The sequence below is a fragment of the Lissotriton vulgaris genome, chromosome 2_1 (genome assembly GCF_964263255.1).
Source record: "Lissotriton vulgaris chromosome 2_1, aLisVul1.2, whole genome shotgun sequence".
NCBI lineage: Eukaryota > Metazoa > Chordata > Amphibia > Caudata > Salamandridae > Lissotriton > Lissotriton vulgaris.
In genome coordinates this window covers 690,783,185-690,797,061 of record NC_141687.1, presented here as the reverse complement: position 1 = coordinate 690,797,061, position 13,877 = coordinate 690,783,185, and the positions used below count along the sequence as shown (strand labels likewise).

Here is a 13,877-nt window from a genome sequence, read left to right as displayed (position 1 = left end):
TCAAAGATTTTTTAACTATCTCCCTGAGGAAATCAGCCCAATTTCTATCCTGTTTGCTTTTAGGAAAGCTTTAGGAACTAACTGCTTTCAGTCAGCATGTCTGAATTCTTTTTCTTGACGGTTGGTCAATTCTGCACTCTCTGAATGTAGGGCGTATTTATAATGACACAACTCCTAATGTTGGCAACTGATATTAATTGGTGTAGCTAACAAGAGGTGGGTGGAGCTAACAAGTTAACGGGGAGAGCCGAAACAGGGCCGAGCCAAGAGTATGGCTCGGATCTTAGAGCCAGTGCACAAGCCGAGCCCTGAAAATGTTTACTATGTAAATCATTTTTTTTGTTCCACTTTATTTAGCATTTTCTTAACAAACAAAAGCGATGCACTGAGTTCATTCACAATACAATATATGCATGAGTATATGATAAGCTAACATGGCTATCCCGCAATCACAGTCAAGGACATATGATAAATTGTACATTAAAAACAATAATTCTCTCTCGGTCCGACTCGAGCATCCCATCATTTCCCTTAGCTATTAACGCATCATTGACAGCCCTGATGACCCTGTATCCTGACGCAGAATAACCCCCGAACGTGGGAAACTGTATATTCATATTTGTGTTTTAAGTGGTGCTTGTTCCACGCCCTCCTACCCCACACCTGTCGATACAATGCCTTGCTCCTGTTGCATGGGGGGATCTGCCTGTTGAGAGGATAGGAAGGTTCTGAAAGAACCCCAGATATCTTTCTGTCTTGAGGGGGGAGGAACAGTGTTGGCATAAAGTTCACTCTTCATAGAGCATGATGCCAAGCTGTGGAGCCGCGCGCAAAAGCAACAGTTGATGGACAGAATGCAGAACAATGTCATACATTCACCCCAGTACAGAGATCTGGGCCTAAATCCGTCGTTTTTTTGCACTCCACACCACCTCAGTTCAGACATGGCCATATGCAGAGTGGGGTGGCAGAGTGAACTAAAGAATGGTGATGGATTAAACCCAGCTCAGTTGACTGGGGGTGAGTAGTGTTTGATTTGCTCAAAAGCTCCGTCCATCATCCCCTTTTGTATCGCTTTGTTCGCCCTAAGTTGGCAGGGTATGCTCAGACGTGAGTCCCTTGCTCACTTTGCCACTGGATTAAAGATAGCCTGGCTGATGAGGATTATGAATCCGAAACCAGTCCCAGGATGCTTGTTTCCGGTCCAGGGAAGACATGGCTTGGTAGTTCGGGCTGGACTGTTCACATGAGGAACAGGGTCAGACTGATTTGCATATGGCCATGTATGAACTGGGGTGGCAGAGTGAGCTAAAGAATGGTGATGGATTAAACCCAGATCAGTTGACTGGGGGTGAGTGTTTGATTTGCTCAAAAGCTCCGTCCATCATCCCCTTTTGCATAGCTGTGGAGCAAGCTCTTGATCTCACTCGAGCGCCTGCTTCCCCAGTGTATGGCGACTTCTCTCTTAGCCAACAATAAACAGATAGCACCAAACCTACAGACTTTCCTGGGGGAATACATAACCTAGTAAGGCGATCTCTGGTATAGGTACTACTGGCATCTTATTCATAATGCTTAACGTCTTGTGTATGCCTGTCCAGAAGGTGTGTATGCCGGGGTATGTCCATGCAAGGTGAGCAAAGTCGGCGTATAGAGAGTTGCATCTCTGACAACAATGTGATCTATGGGGATCCATCCGGTGTGCTTTAGTTGGGGTGATGTACATTCGGCGTAAGAACTTGAAGTGGATCAGTTTGTGTCGGCTGTTGAGGGAGACATTGTTCGTGACTGCACAACATTTCGCCCATTGTTCATCTGTTATAGGGTTGCCCAGGTCCACCTCGTTGTTCACTGGGATAATGTCAGCGCACGCCTTGAAGAGCTGGGACATGAGATGGACCCACTTAGTACTGTCAATCACTATCGTAAGGGGGGGGAAAGATGCAGGTTCAAGTGGATATTCCGGGAACGTTGCCCGCAATGCGGAGCGTAGTCTCAGTAGGACAAATCTGTCCATAAATGTGGGGTCAGGGAATGCAGACTCGTCATCCGGGTAAAAAATGTGGCCCCCTGGGTAAAAGTCGCCCATCTTGGCAATGTTAAATTTAGTGCAAGTTTTTTGTACCAATTTTTCACCAGTAATGGGTAACCTTTTAGCATTAGGGAGCGGAAGTGCTGAGGAGTAGAGTGTCAGGGTGTTCATGATGGGCACCAACTTAGTCCGGGCCCAGCTGGTGGTTGAGACTGGCTGCATGTCTTTGGGGTCTCTAAGTATCCCTGTGGGTAGAACGGTAGCCAATGTGTCCGGGAGAACAAAACTGATTCCGGCCGCAGGAATGGAATCCTAGCGTCCCGGTGATACCATGTTGGTGAAAAGCTGCATTGTGCCACTAAATAATACAGCTGCAGATCTGGAACACTATATCCTCCTCTGTTGCAGGGAAGTGTCATGACCTGCCAGCACACCCTGAGTTTTCTGTTGCCCCACACCAGCTTGAGTAAGTGGGAGCGAAGCGGCTAAAAAATCTATTTGTGAGCGGGATTGGTATATTCTGGAATTGATATAAACATTTCGGCAGAGCATTCATCTTTATGAGGGCAGCGTGACCCGCCATGGACAGTGGGAGCCTAAGCCACGTGTCTATTTGTGCCTCCAGTTTGGAGATAGCCATCCCATAGTTACGCCGGATGATCTGCTCTGACTCAAGGTGTATATGCGCACTCAGATATTTTACTGAATCTGAACACCACTCCAGGGGGAACTCCAGGTCCCAGCGGGCTGTGCTACCTGTTAGGGGAAAAATCACTGATTTGTGCCAATTTATACCCAGCTCGGAAAAAGTGCCCAATCTAACTATTTTTTGAATAAGGGGGTCTATATTTACCTGGGGATCACAAGCATATAATATTGTGTCGTAAGTATTTAATGAAACCAGTAACGGGCCTGTGGTGGATTGTAAACCTCGGTGTAGGTGCTTTTCTTGAAAATGTCTATTGCCAAAATAAAAAGCAGAGGCGATAGCGGGCTACCTTGCTTTGTGTAACACAACAAGGAAAAATGCGCCAATAAGGCACCGTTTAGCCAGAGCCTGGCGGTGGGTTGGCTTTATAAGAGGGCTGTGGTGGCGATAAGCCCATTGGGCATCCCCATTCGCTGCATTATGGACAAGAAGAAGGGCCACTCTAAGGTATCAAAAGCCTACTCTGTGTCCAGAAGGATCGCCGCGGCAGGGGTGTCTGGGTTTTTTCTCTGCAGGGTATTAAATAGTGTACGTAAGTTGAGGGCAGTGGAGCGATGCAGTACAAAGCCAGATTGCGAGGGTGAAATTATAGACTCCATTAATAAGGAGAGACGGCAGGCGAGTGCCTTAACCAGGATCTTGTAGTCGAGATTTTAAAGTGACAATATATGAGCCGCACAATTGGGGATCTTTTCCGAATTTAGGAAGTAGTATTATGAGAGCTTCACGGAGAGAGGGTGGCAAAACCTGCCTATCCAATGCTTCAGCATAGACCTCTAATAAACGGGGGATCAGTAGATCTTTGTATGCCTTGTAGAATTTGCCTGTGAATCCGTCAAGGCCAGGGGCAGTGGGGGAGTTGAGGGCAGAGATGGCCTCATTGATGCTGTCCTCTGAAATGGGGCCCGCTAAGAAGTCCTGCATGAACTTTTCGAGGTACACCAGGGCAATTTCCGACAGGTAAGTCTCCTGGCCAGCACAGTCCTGTCCTAGTGTGGAGGTGTACAATGTTTTAAAATAGGATAGGTATTCCCTCTGGATTTTTAGCGGGTCAGTGGTTTGCTGTCCTGATGCTGATGTAGCTCGTTAATGTATGCCTTCGCGTAATGGGGCCTAATCATTTGAGCTAGTACCTGACCTGGGCGGTCTCCCTCTCCATAGACCTTTGCGTTGTGGTACTTCCCCATAAAGAGGATTTCCCTCTCTGCGGTATATCTATATTCCAATAGCAGAGTTGCCTGCAGTTTGTCCCGGTCCGGGATTAATGTCTGCGACTGTCTAGCATCTAGTGACCCAATATCCTTCTCCAGGCAGGATAGGGATCCACGAAGGTCCCGCAGCACTCCAGCGCTCTTGGAGGTGCACACACCTCGCGTATAGGCCTTAAAACCCTCTCACAGCACTGCCTCCAAGTCAACTGAACACGTGTTTATGGTGAAGTAGTCTTCTATTGCTTCTCATATTTCCTGCCTAAAGACCTCGTCCTCTAATGCGCGATTGGGGAAGCACCATTGCCTCTCAAACCCCTCTGGGCGGTGAACCCATAGGGATAGCAGAACCGGGGAGTGGTCAGTATAAGTTCTGGGGAGTGTCTGAAGCTTCTGAAACCAGTTAGAAATCTCGGGGGTCGCGAGCCAGTAGTCAATCCCTGCCCATGTAATATGGGGGTTAGCGTAATGGGTATATGTAGTGTTGCCTGGGTCGTGTGCACAACCCAAGTCCATCAGGGAGAACTGGTCGCATATGGAATTCAAGGCCCTGCGTGCTCGGGGTTTGGGGACCGGGTCAGTCGAGGTGCTGCCTGCGGTTAAGTTAAGAGCGATGTTAAAATCGCCCCCTAGCAACAGAGGCATAGGGCCTAGCTGCATCAGTTTAGAGAGCAATGAATAATAAAAATCAGGGTGTCTATATTGGAGTCATAAACACATATCAATGCTATCTTGTGACTCATCAGTGTACCCACCACTATCACGGACCTGCCCTCGGGGTTGCATACTTGTGAAAGTTAATGAAAAGGGATAGGTTTATGTATGAGAATGGCCGTGCCCCTGGCATAATTACTATAATTTGCAAAATATCTATGCGGCCCCCAGATCACGGCAAAGCGTGCCGGGTCACTGGGGAAAAGGTGAGTCTCCTGTAAAAAGGCTACATCGACCCCATGCCTAAGCAAATAATGGATAACTTGTCTTCTTTTGCGGGTGTCTTTTAAACCCCGACATTCCACGTAGCAAATGTGACGCTCGAGGGGCAAGAGTTATGACCTAACTGTGCCATAGTACAGACATTAGATGGAGCATAATGAACAGTTTGCAGATCTCCCGAGGCTTCGCCGGGAGCAACGGTGTTCTTTTACTTCCCTGATGACATTTTAATTGACTTGTGCCTACCTGTTCAGCGCACATCGCTCAGCGCCCAGGAACCAGCGCTTAGTTACTCTTTGGCTGCTCCTTCGCCTGCTACCACGACCCAGACCGCCAGACCACCTCCGCTGATCGCCCCCTCCTTGCCTCGAGTGGGACGGGCGGCCATTACACCTTGGGCGGGTCTGGGCTGGGCGTGCAGTCCTCTGGCTCCTCCCCCCCTGGCAAACGGCTTAAAGGGCTGACAGCTGACCTCCTGCACTGATTGCAGATCTCCTGAGGCTTCGCCGGGAACAACAGTGTTCTTTTACTTCCCTGATGACATTTTAATTGACTTGTGCCTACCTGTTCAGCGCACATCGCTCAGCGCCCAGGAACCAGCGCTTAGTTACTCTTTGGCTGCCCCTTCGCCTGCTACCACGACCCAGACCACCAGACCACCTCCGCTGATCGCCCCCTCCTTGCCTGGAGTGGGGCGGGCGGCCATTACACCTTGGGCGGGTCTGGGCTGGGCGTGCAGTCCTCTGGCTCCTCCCCCCCTGGCAAACGGCTTAAAGGGCTGACAGCTGACCTCCTGCACTGATTGCAGATCTCCCGAGGCTTCGCCGGGAGCAACGGTGTTCTTTTACTTCCCTGATGACATTTTAATTGACTTGTGCCTACCTGTTCAGCGCACATCGCTCAGCGCCCAGGAACCAGCGCTTAGTTACTCTTTGGCTGCCCCTACGCCTGCTACCACGACCCAGACCGCTAAACCACCTCCGCTGATCGCCCCCTCCTTGCCTCGCGTGGGGAGTGGGACGGGCGGCCATTACACCTTGGGTGGGTCTGGGCTGGGTGTGCAGTCCTCTGGCTCCTCCCCCCTGGAAAACGGCTTAAAGGGCTGACAGCTGACCTCCTGCACTGATTGCAGATCTCCCGAGGCTTCGCCGGGAGCAACGGTGTTCTTTTACTTCCCTGGTGACATTTTAATTGACTTTTGCCTACCTGTTTAGCGCACATTGCTCAGCGCCCAGGAACCAGCGCTTAGTTACTCTTTGGCTGCCCCTCCGCCTGCTACCACGACCCAGACCGCCAGACCACCTCCGCAGATCGCCCCCTCCTTGCCTCGCGTGAGGAGTGGGACGGGCGGCCATTACACCTTGGGCGGGTCTGGGCTGGCGTGCAGTCCTCTGGCTCCTCCACCCCCTGCCACGCCCCACTCGAAACTCCCCCCACATGTGTCCCTATATAATCACTTCCCCTTACCGACGGCGCAGCGGGCGGGCGCAGCGGGCGCGACGAAGGCGCGCCGAAGTTGCGCCTAAGTTAAGCCCGTCTGCGCCCGTCCGGGGCTAGGGGCTCATCACCCTGGCCAAATTATTTCTTACACTTCTTCCCAGCTTCACAGTCTACAGGGTCCGTGGGCTCTATCTCCCTCTACACACTCACGGATATCCCAGCTTGATTTATCCTCTGCTTCTCACTGCTCTTGCTCATTTGCCTCTCTCACTCCGGCCCCCCCCCCCCCCCCCCATAGAGGTTGCCAGCACTGCTCCAGTTAAGACCCTTAAGGCTTATTACTTGAATACCAGATCGGCGGTGGCTCACTCACATGAACTATCAGTGCTGTTAGATCTCCACGCACCGGATCTTCTCCTCTTAACCGAGACATGGCTCTGTGATGACTCTTTACCTTCTTTGCTAGCCACTCTGCCCGCCCCTTACTACGCCCTTCGAGCGGATCGTTCATCTGGCAGAACAGGGGGTGGCGTAGCAGTCATTGCCCGTTCTGATCTTCCATTTCAACTGCTCTCTCTCCCCGATATTGCCACCACTGAGTATCTGGCTATCCGTACCACGTCCACATCCCCCCCTCTCACCTGTGTTCTCATTTATCGCCCTCCCCGGTCACCTCTACGCTTTCTCCCTGATTTCCAGGAGGTGCTAGCCACCCTCTCTGTTAATAACTCTTCTGTGTTATTACTGGGCAATTTCAATTTCTGGCCCTCTGACCCAGCAGAGTGTTTATCCTCGAGAGAGTTCTCAGACACACTTTTATCTCTTAATTTTGTATCAAATGTATCCTCTCCAAATCACGTCAAGGGGCATATATTGGACCAGATTTGGTCCTTGAACTGCCCTGTCGACTCCCTTTCTATCTCTCCCTGCTCTTGGTCCGACCACCACCTGATTTCTTTTGTTCCTACTATTAGTTCCATAGCTAGGGTTCCCCTTCCTAAAAATGTCTGGGTCCGCTCGTGGAGCAGAGTTGACCCGGTGAACTTATCTGCCCTTTTAAGTGCCTCCTACCCCGTCTTACATGGTCTTTCCACCCTGGCTCAGGCCAACACCATTGAACAATGGCTCTCCTCAGCCAGCGAGTCTATTGCCCCCTTGAAGCGATTGACCTCCAAGCGGGAGAAAGATGCCAATCTGTGGTTTATCGATGACCTTAAAACCATCAAATTATCAGTACGCCGTGCTGAGAGGGCCTGGAGGAGAAACTACTGTCCCATCCTAAGAGCTGATTTTATTACTCTATTAGCTCAATATAAGAATGCTATCCTGGCTGCTAAAACAGCCTATTTTTCCTCCAAGATCCTCACAGCCGAGAACCAATCAAGGGAAATCTTCTCGATTGTTCAGAACCTAGCCTTTTCAGATCGCACTTCCCTTAAGCCCTCCCCCTCCCAGGCCCTCTGCCACTCTTTGAATAATTTTTTTATTGATAAAATCGCCGCTATCAAAGCCAATATCCCTTCACCTTCCCCGTCTTTTGTTGACCCTCAGTGTCCTCCTCCGCAAGGACAATTAAATACTCTCCCCCCCTGACCAAGGAATCTTTTACAGCATTAATCCCCCTCGTAAAATCTGGCTCTCCCCTTGACACCTGTCCCGCTCACATACTTCGTCACATTTACACCTCTTGCCATGATCCTCCCCTTCACTTTCTCAAAAGCTCCCTTTCTCAGGGGGTTGTCCCCAACCCTTTGAAATCAGCTATTATTTTACCTATTTTAAAAAAGCCTGGCGCGGACCCTTCGATCCCAGCCAACTATCGCCCCATTTCTCTCCTACCATTTTTGGCCAAGGTACTCGAGCGCCATGTCACCAGGTCTCTGAGCACCTTTGTGGAGGAGAATGGGGTATTGGCTTCCCGTCAGGCTGGCTTTCGCCCCGCACACTCCACGGAGTCCGTAGTCCTTTCGGTCCTTGACAACCTCAGGGAGGGGAGGGATACCAATCAATCCCAGGCATTGGTCCTCCTCGATCTCTCAGCCGCCTTTGACACGGTGGATCATACCATCTTACTCTCCCGTGTCGCGGCGGCGGGGATCGGGGGCACGGCCCTGGTATGGTTATCCTCCTTCCTGAGGGACCGCACCCAGGCAGTTCGCCTGGGTGATTTTTCTGCGGACTTCCGGAAGGTTCAGTGCGGGGTCCCCCAAGGTTCCTCCCTCTCACCTCTTCTGTTCAACCTTTACATTTCCCCCCTCATTTTTTCTTTAGAACAAATGGAGGTCGCCGTATATAACTATGCGGATGACCTCCAACTTGTCTTCAACCTGTCTTCTTCTCCTGCCTCTATTTCTAATTTCCAGTCTACTATGATTTTTATCAGGGACTGGATGGATTTCAACCACCAGAAATTCAACCCTGATAAGACCGAGTTGGTGTTGACGGGTGGTTGTTCCAGTCCCTGGTCTTCACTTTTTTGGCCCCCTTCCCTTGGTCTCCCTCCGGTCCCTTCTACCTCTGTCAAAACCCTAGGTATTAAACTCAACTCGCATCTTACCCTTCACTCCCAGGTTAGTTCTGTGGTTTCTTCTTCCTTTCTTTCTCTTCGTACCATCCGCAAGGTCTCTCGATTTTTCACCTTTGAGGCCTTGAAACTGATCGTCCTTGCGATGGTCATCTCCCGCCTGGATTATGGCAACGCCCTATATGCAGGTATACCTGCATATAGCCTCAGGCGGTTGCAGATGATTCAAAACCAGGCGGCTCGGTTGGTCTTTAACCTTCCCAAATCCTCACATGTCACTCCCCTTCTGAAAATCTTACATTGGCTCCCGGTTCGGGAACGTGTCCAATTCAAGCTTGCGACTATCACCTACCAGGCTCGACTGGGCACGGCCCCTGCCTTCATTTCCTCGGAGATTATCCCCTACTTGCCAGCCAGGGAGCTCCGATCCTCTTCTCAATTTCTGCTGACAGTCCCCCGGTTTCGCCGGAAAAAGTGGGGGGGTTCAAAATTTGCGACCCTTGCCCCAGCTCTCTGGAATTCATTACCCTTAGAGCTCAGATCCCTAACTCCATATTCCCAGTTTCGAAAGAAACTTAAAGCTTATTTTTTCAGTAAAATCTTCACTTAGTCCCTTGTCACCTGTCCCCCTCCCTTTGTCCCTTGTGGAGATCTGCCAGTTACAGCGCCATGAAACCGCTGGTGTAAGAGCGCTATATAAGAACTTTTAAACTCAAACTCAAACTCAAACAGTAAACGTGTGTGCCTGCAAGGTGCACCCATGTTCATATCTGTATTAATCTCAGTGCAAAGCAACAAAAATAATCCCCTCCTACCAACCCACACCCAGCCTTCCCGCCCAACTGGAGAGGGAATACCAACTTTAACCACCCAGCATATTGTACCAATAGTAGTTTCAGCAAGGGGAGGAACAAATAATCAGGGTACATTCTGTTTCCTCAAAGACTAGTATGAGGTGAACACCAGTAGGGGGGTGATCCCTCTCCAACGGTTTAGCCACATATGAAATATTTAACACAGAGTAAATATAATCCCAATATAAAAATGAATGCTCAAATGTGCGGCCTATATCCACAAAAGAGCAAAGCAAGTCAGTCAGCCAGGACCGAGCCAGAGAACAGATCCATGCTCGCGTCTGAACCACTGCGTGGAGGGGAAAGTCTGTCTTTTTCTGAGGGTTGTTTGCTGTTGTGTTTATAAGTGCGGCAAAACTCCTGTACCTCCGTGGGATTCTCGAAGACCCAGGCTCGGCCCTTGATCTCCACCCGCAGCCTGGCTGGGTATAGCATACCGTATTTCAGCCCAAGGTTCCTGAGTGTTGCCTTCACTCCTAAATACTCCTGGCCTCTTGTACCATGACGGTAAAGTTAGGGAACAGAGACAGTTTGGAGCGCTGCCACATCGTCACGCGGCGCTCACGGGCTAGTCGCAGCACTGTATCTCTGTCTCTGAAGTTCATTACTCGGGCGATGATGGGCCTGGGCGGGCATCCTGGGTTGGGTCTAGGGGCGCGTTCCACCACAAATCCCGAAGTGAAGGCTTCCCTCCCAAATATGTCAATCAGGATTGTCTCTACCAGGGAGTCTATACGACCCACAGCTGTAGATTCAGAAACTCCCAAAATGCGAATGTTGTTGCGGCAACTGCGCGCCTCCAAATCCTCGTTCTTTATTGCGACTTCCTTGAGAATACGGTCCATGCGATTGAGCCTTTTCACAGATTGCCCCATCCCATCCGCTAGATCTGAAGTGCGGGATTCCACCACATCGAGGCGTCGGTCATGCACCATGATCTTTGAGCCAAGGTCCGCGATATGTTTATCTAACATATCGAAGCAAACTTTTAAGGCCCTGAAACCCGCTCTCATTTCCTGTAGTAGGGGACCCAGCTGGGCGGTAGTATCCTCATGGAGGGTGCAGGGCTGTCCGCCTTCCGCCATGTCACTGTGGGGGTCAGTGACGGTCTCTGTGACTTTCTCAAAAGGGAGTAAGCGCTGCTTAGGGTCTTTGCAGCCCATGCGGCTGCAGCGCAGGAGAATGGATATTAGGTCTGTGGAGAAGGGACCCTGGGTGTGACGCTGGGAGGTTGCAGGCGAAGGGGTGCTGATGATCCAAAGGCATGACAGGAGACCAGGCCAAGGTCTTTTAACACATCTGCCTGGCGGCTGGGCCCTGGCTGTGGCTGATAAAGGGAGTGAGGCAACTCCAACTCGAGTGGTTGCCCAGATGTATCTGTGGTGAATTAGGCAGCACAATGTAGGATGCGGGGCGTAGTCAAGAGCGGGTGAAGTGGCTCGTTACCACTTTGTCTACAGCAGCGATGACCTCTCTGTAAGTCGGAGTTGTGGTTGGTCCTCACTTGTGGCTTTTGAGGAGAGAGGGGGCTGTTAAATGAAATTGCAGGCTGAAAAGGGGGGGCAAAGATGGTGTCCATAGGAGCGACGGCCCACCCTCGCGTCTTCTGGGGAGAGGGGAGGCTGCGCGAATAAAGTGCAGTCTGATAGAGGGGTGAGCCACGAGGGCCGGCCCAGGGTGCCCGCACACAGCGCAAAGCAGTGCCCTCAGGAGCGCCGGCCAACGGGAGACAACAAGGGTCCAGGGCAAGGCCCATACTGGAATGTGCGAGCAGGCCCTGTCCCCGCTCGCACCAGCTCGGGCTACCGTGAGGACACACTGCGCAGCGCCCAGCAGGCGGCCAAACAGACCTCCCGCACAGGGGGCACTTGCTGGACTAGTGTGCGGGCGCACAGCGGCCCGTGGGTACGACCAGCGACTTACTGCACCACCACCAGTCGGGGTCCGCCCCACACGATCACCTCGCCTCCGCTTCTTCACCTCTCTGCCTCCGTCTCGCCGCCATCTTGCGCCCCGGTCAGGATCTCCTTCTCGGTTTTCAGCCGGCTCCACAGCTTTTCGGGACTCTGCACAGCAGATGCTCATACCAGAACGTTGCAGCCCCCAATTCCAGGCCGCATGATTTTTGGCTGCCTAGGGGACTGGGAAAGGGCAAAGATGTCGCCCCAGTCGGGAGAGAATTAGCGCCGTGCGACCATCTCGGTCCACGGCTTGGCCACGCCCCCTACTATGTAAATCATAGACCAAACATCACATGAAATATGATAAAGACTCTTCAAAATTCAAAAAATGTGCTTCTTTAGCATGTTGAACCTTTGGCTTCAAAACGTCAGATTATAGCACTAAACTGAGAAGTACTTTATTAAAGGTGATAATTTTTAAACGTGATCCTTCTAAGAGGCAAGACAATTCTCGTGTAAACCCAGTTCTAGCCCAGATTATTAAGAAGTAACAATCCTTATGTTAAGCCTTTGTTTTTACCTCTTTTTGCCCCTTTTATATACCGCAATCTCGACCAGAAGGTATGAAAGCAATTTACTTAAGCATCTGCTACATTACAGGTCACCATTCATTTTTTAGGGATGGGGGAATTCAATTGAGTGATTTGCCCAAAATCGCAGGATGTTGAGCAACACTGAGACATAAACTGGATTACTTTGGTCAAAAGTTGACGGCTCCTACCCTAACACTACATCAAATGTACAGGAAGGAAGGCAGACCGAAGCCGCAGGTTCCAACAGGGTCTTGAGTTGAGCTTGGGCCAGCCTCGAACTTTCGGTGACTTGCCCATTCTATGGCTAACTGTTAACATGTGACGCAGGAGCAACATATAGGCTCCCCCATGTAGTTTAAAAATAAAGAAAAAGCAGCTTACCTGTGGGTGTGGCATAACGGCCTGAGCTGGTTATCCAGTTTCGAGTCGGCGTTGGCTCAACATTCTGTGATTCTAGGCAAATCATTTAATCTCCCTGTGCCTATGGACAGCGCCTAGAGACATTCACGGGGGATTAGCTGAGCTATATAAATCCACGTGTTATAATTTAATGACCTTCTGGAGCCTATTGGTGTTTTCGATATTTAACTCTCTCCCCTTGTTTCTTTTGACCATGTGGAGTACTCCTTTGCTCTTCCGGTTAGGTCTACACTTAGGTATGCCACCCAGTCGTTTTTTTTATCGGCATGGCCAGTATTTTGTCTGGTACATAAATGTTGTAAAGCACGTAAATGTTGTATTTTTAACATCTGTACATACTGTAACCAGTAAATATTAGTAGAATACACTTCAGAATGTATTCTGGTGCTACCTTAATGCTCGAAGGCCGATAATTAAAGTAAATAAAGTCGTCAAGGTCACTATAACATTCTATTTCAAGTACCATGCCTGGGCCTCTGCAAAATCATAAAACGTGAAGCGATTAACTCTTTTTGCAATAATAGGATAACAAAAGACTGGGCAAAAAACACATAGCTCTAATATATTCCTTGCAGTTTGCATGCAGCTCTTTGATGACAGTTAATATGTAAGATTTGTATTTATAAACTGCAAGTAAAATCCATACTATATAAATGTTAAAATGTATCATATACAAATAAATAGTGTGAAAACTTGGACCAGAAAATTCCCTTTTCTTTGCTTCTTTGTTGCCAAAAAATTTCAGTTTTGCCCACATTCTTAACACAGTGATTTCATATAGAAACCGGTTAACCATCTAATGTGCATATGCCAAGGCACCACAGTCTTTCTTTGTTATGGTTTGTCTGACTTCATCAGGAGCATTTTATTACAACATTTTTTCGTATTAACACATGATCAACTTCTTACACTATAGCAGTCGGCAGGCCTGGTCTTGTGCTGTCGCGTCCGTGTGTTGTCCCTGATGAGTCGCTCGGGCTGGCCCTCTAGCCACTTCGCTCCAGTGTTCCCTTTGCCCGTATCGAGCACTGCCATACTGGGTCGACTTTGTTGGTGGGTTCTGTGGTACTACTGTGTCAGTGGTTCTCCTGCCACTCTCGTGTTCATATTATATTTAATCCTTCATCTGTCAACAGCATATTAACATATTCAAATTGCATGTGTTGTGTGCCTGGTTTTCAGATGATTCAGAGGGTCGTTTTCTGTTTCTGTGACTTGATTTGTCGAAAAGTGTTCTGGTCCTGTCTCTGAGCTTCTAAT

At 49.8% G+C, this 13,877-nt stretch overlaps 1 protein-coding gene across 2 annotated transcripts in view; it reads left to right on the top strand.

Annotated features, from left to right (window-relative positions):
- Nucleotides 1-13,877, top strand: part of BMAL1 (basic helix-loop-helix ARNT like 1) — a 415,934-nt gene that overhangs the window by 241,657 nt on the left and 160,400 nt on the right. The window lies entirely within an intron of this gene.